Here is a 4,022-nt window from a genome sequence, read left to right on the forward strand (position 1 = left end):
CACTGTCCCAGTACCTGCCAGTCCAGCAAGGGCAAGGATGGGAGCTATATCTGCTCTTGCATACCCATCTTCTCCTCCTTTCTCAGAGAGGACCTCCCTAGGTTTGGAAGACAGAATGAGAGTCACGGTCATTTTACTTGACTCCTCTAGATAAGGGGTGGAGGGGGTGGGCACTGGGTGCTCTCATCGAGGTTGCTGCTGCCTCTGTAACTCCAAGAGAACTTCTTCCCCCTCTGTAGCTGCCCATGTTGTTGCTCCCTGGGGACACATGTCCTGGCACACAGTCCCTTGACCTGGGATTTCTAGCTCAGCCTGTTCTCCCCCTCACCCCAGGCTGCCCCTCACTCAAGTGATCTTCTTGTCCAACACTCTCTTGGATGTGGTACTGGCAAGATAGCTCAAGCCCACTGCTTTGTCAACTTCACTTATGGGAAACTCTATTTTTTGCAGCACAAATGGTGGAAATGCAGTCTGGAGCCTCATTAACAGTGAATTAGAGCACTTTGTAGAACACTAGGGGGAACAAAAGAAAACAATCTGTCATTAACTCAAAAGGAATGCACCACTCCTGAAAGCATTGCAATTACATGCTGAGGCATGGAGAGGATAGAGCAAGCTCCCAAACCGTCTCCCAATTCCAAATATTAATTTAATTCCCTAAACATAGAGACCACATTCGATGCTTTAACTGATAGGAACAGATACTACATTTGTTTTTAGCCAATAGGCAGAGACTGCGTCTACTTACGCCACACCTCTCCTATTTCTCAGTTGAGGTGGAGGCTGACACCTCAGCTCCCTACAGCTCTCCAGTGCTCTCAAACTTTTCCTGATACTGCTCTGACCTGATGTAATGCTCCCAAGGAAACATCTTTCTCACTGAAAATAATCAGTCTCAGTATCTTATTCCTGAGGCCTGACCCAAACATCTCTTTTGTGTACTCACACTCATAAACCTAAGTAGTCAGCTCAATCCTTCCAGCTCCCATATTTTCTGAACCCCTTTGGGAGTCAAGGGACAACTCTGGGAATCATGTCAACAAACCCTTTCTTTTAAACTTTTTATTATGGGCTGCACACGGTGGCTCACACCTGTAATCCCAGCACTTTGGGAGGCCAAGGTGGGTGGATCATTTGAGGTCAGGAGTTCAAGACCAGCCTGGCCAACATGGCGAAACCCCATCTCTACTAAAAATACAAAAATTAGTCGGGCGTGGTGGCAGATGCCTGTAATCCCAGCTACTCAGGAGGCTGAGGCAGGAGAATCACTTGAACTCGGGAGGCAGAGGTTGCAGTGAGCCGAGATAGCGCCACTGTACTCAAGCCTAGGCGACAGAGCAAGACTCTGTCTAAAAAAAAAAAAAGTTTTTATTATGGAAATTTCTGAACATCCACAAAAGTAGGGAGAATAGTATGATAAACTGACATGTATCTACCACACGGCTCAACAGTTGTCCACTCATGGCCAACCTTGTTTCAAACATTCCCTCACCTACTCTCCCTTTCCTCTGAAACATGTATCCAAAATGTAGGAATTCTTTTTGTTCTCTATTTTTTAAATAGAGATGGGGTCTCACTATGTTGTCCAGGCTGTACTTGAACTCCTGGACTCAAACAATCCTCCTGCCTCAGCCTCCCAAAGTATTGGGATTGCAGGCATGAGCGGCCACTTTTTGTTCTTTTCAACCTAACTGCAATACCATTCACACACCTAAAAAATTAATAGCAATTTCTTAATTATCATCAAAAATATCTAGTACATACTCAAATTTCTTCAATTGTCCCATAAGTCAAGATCCTAACAAGGTTTACATATTGTATTTGAAACATTACTTATATGAGTCAGAGTACATTATGTTATGCTGTTATGTTTAGCGGACAACTTCAAAATTGGAGTGGCTTACAACAACCCAGATTTATTTCCTGCTCACGTGAGTTTCCACTGTGAGTCAGCCCTGCATCCTCTTCACTCCTGGCTACAAGCTAAAGAAACAGTCTGTGTTTGGGATATGCCCAGTTCCTGGCAGATGGAAATGAGGAATGGCTGAAACACACAATGTCTTTTAAAGTTTCTGCTCAGAAGTAGCAATCAACCATCACATTTGCTCACATTTCACTGGTCAAAGCAAACCACATGGTCAAAGCTGATGTCAGCAGAGAGACGGGAAGTGAAATGTTCCCTATAGGAGACAGCGTCTGTTATTGGGAAGAATACAACCTATTCTTACGTCTCTTTTAATTTACAGGTTCCCCTCCTCATCTTGTTTTTTCAATTTATTGATTGAAGAAAATGAGTAATTTGTGCTTTAGAATTTCCTATATTCTCTGCAGTATGTTTGTTTAACATGTCTCCATGTCACTTCTAGTTCTTCTAAACTTGTAATTAAATCTAGAGGCATAATTGGACTCAGAAAAAAAATTAAGGCCTAAATAGAAGTACTAGATCTTTATATTGCTGCATGAAGTCGTTCAAAAATCCAAATTCTGGGCCAATTTTTGACCTTCCTAGATGGTCATGTGAGTTGTATCAGTTATATCTTGCTGTGTAACAAATTATCCCCAAACTTGGTGGCTCAAGTCAAAAATAATCATATATTATCTCATGGTTTCTGTGAATCAGGAATTCAGACAGGGCAGAAGGGCATGGCTTGTTTCTGCTTTATGATTTCTGTGATCTTAGCTGGAAAACTCAAGGACTGGGGGACTGAAATCATCTGGAGGCTTGACTGAGGCTGAAGGCTCTGTGTTCAAGGGGCTCATTCACTTCATTCACAAGTTGGTGTTGGTAAATTGGTTCTCTTCCATATGGGCCTACTCATCTCGCTGCTTGAGCATCCTCACATGGTGGCTGACTCCCCACAGAGTGATTGATCCAAAAGACCAATGTTGAAGCAGCAATGTCTTTTATGACCTAGTTTTGGGAACTCATTCACTGACACTTCTATTGTTTGCAAAACCAGCCCTTACCTAATATGTGGGAATAGTCTGCACAAAGGCATGAATACCAAGAAAGGAGGTGCACTGGGGACCATCTTGGAGGCTGACTACTATATACATTAAGTGGTTTTTGATGTTAAAAAACAAAAAGAGCCAGGCACAGTGGCTCATGCCTATAATCCCAGCACTTTGGGAGGCCGAGGTGGGTGGTTCATGAGATCAGGAGTTCGAGACCAGCCTGACCAACATGAAACCCCATCTCTACTAAAAATACAAAAATTAGCCAGCTGTGGTGGCACGTGCCTATAATCCCAGCTACTCAGGAGGCTGAGGCAGGAAAATTGCTTGAAGCCAGGAGGTGGAGGTTGCAGTGAGCCGAGATGGCACCACTGCACTCCAGCATGGGCAACAAGAGTGAGACTCTGTCTCAAGAAAAAAAAAAAGGACAATCTACATTGTATGTGTTCTGTGCAACAATGGTTTACAGCATTTGAGATGTCATGATCCAATAGAATTTCAGGGGAAAAGCTTAGAAGTTCCTAAATGGAACTAGTAGATCTTTATTTTGGCATGTAAAAAGAGCAATCTGTTAACCGTCATTATTTTTTATTTTTTATAAAAGTATTTTTCATGCAGAAGGATATTATCTCAAAATGAAGAATCCTTTTTTGGATGTGGAACAGGGAGGACTCTTCTAAATTGCTGGTGAGGATGTACATGGAGAACCCACTTGGAAAATATTCTGTAGTCAAGGTGAGGATTTACGTACTCTGTCACCCAACGTTTCCAGTTTTTTTTCTTCTTTTGAGATGGGTCTCCTATGGTGCCCAGGCTGCTGTCAAACTCCTGGCTCCAGCAAGCTTCCTGAAGAGCTGGGAATACAGGCACATGTCATCATGCCCAGCTTTATCACCCAATATTTCTACTCCTAGCCATATATTTACCCTAAAGAAATGTGTATACACTCATGCCAGGAGTCATGTACAAGAATGTTCATAGCAGCTTGCTAATAATATCCCCAGACTGGCAACAAACCAAATATCCATCACCAGTGGCATAGACAGGTAAACTGGTGTGGAGTCATC

At 43.0% G+C, this 4,022-nt stretch overlaps 1 non-coding gene across 1 annotated transcript; it reads right to left on the reverse strand.

Annotated features, from left to right (window-relative positions):
* Nucleotides 1–552: 552 nt before the first annotated feature.
* LOC129032327 (U2 spliceosomal RNA) lies at nucleotides 553–740 on the reverse strand. The gene has a single exon (XR_008501332.1). It is a non-coding gene; the product is annotated as a U2 spliceosomal RNA (small nuclear RNA).
* Nucleotides 741–4,022: the final 3,282 nt, after the last annotated feature.

This window comes from Pongo pygmaeus, chromosome 11 (genome assembly GCF_028885625.2).
Source record: "Pongo pygmaeus isolate AG05252 chromosome 11, NHGRI_mPonPyg2-v2.0_pri, whole genome shotgun sequence".
Lineage (NCBI taxonomy): Eukaryota > Metazoa > Chordata > Mammalia > Primates > Hominidae > Pongo > Pongo pygmaeus.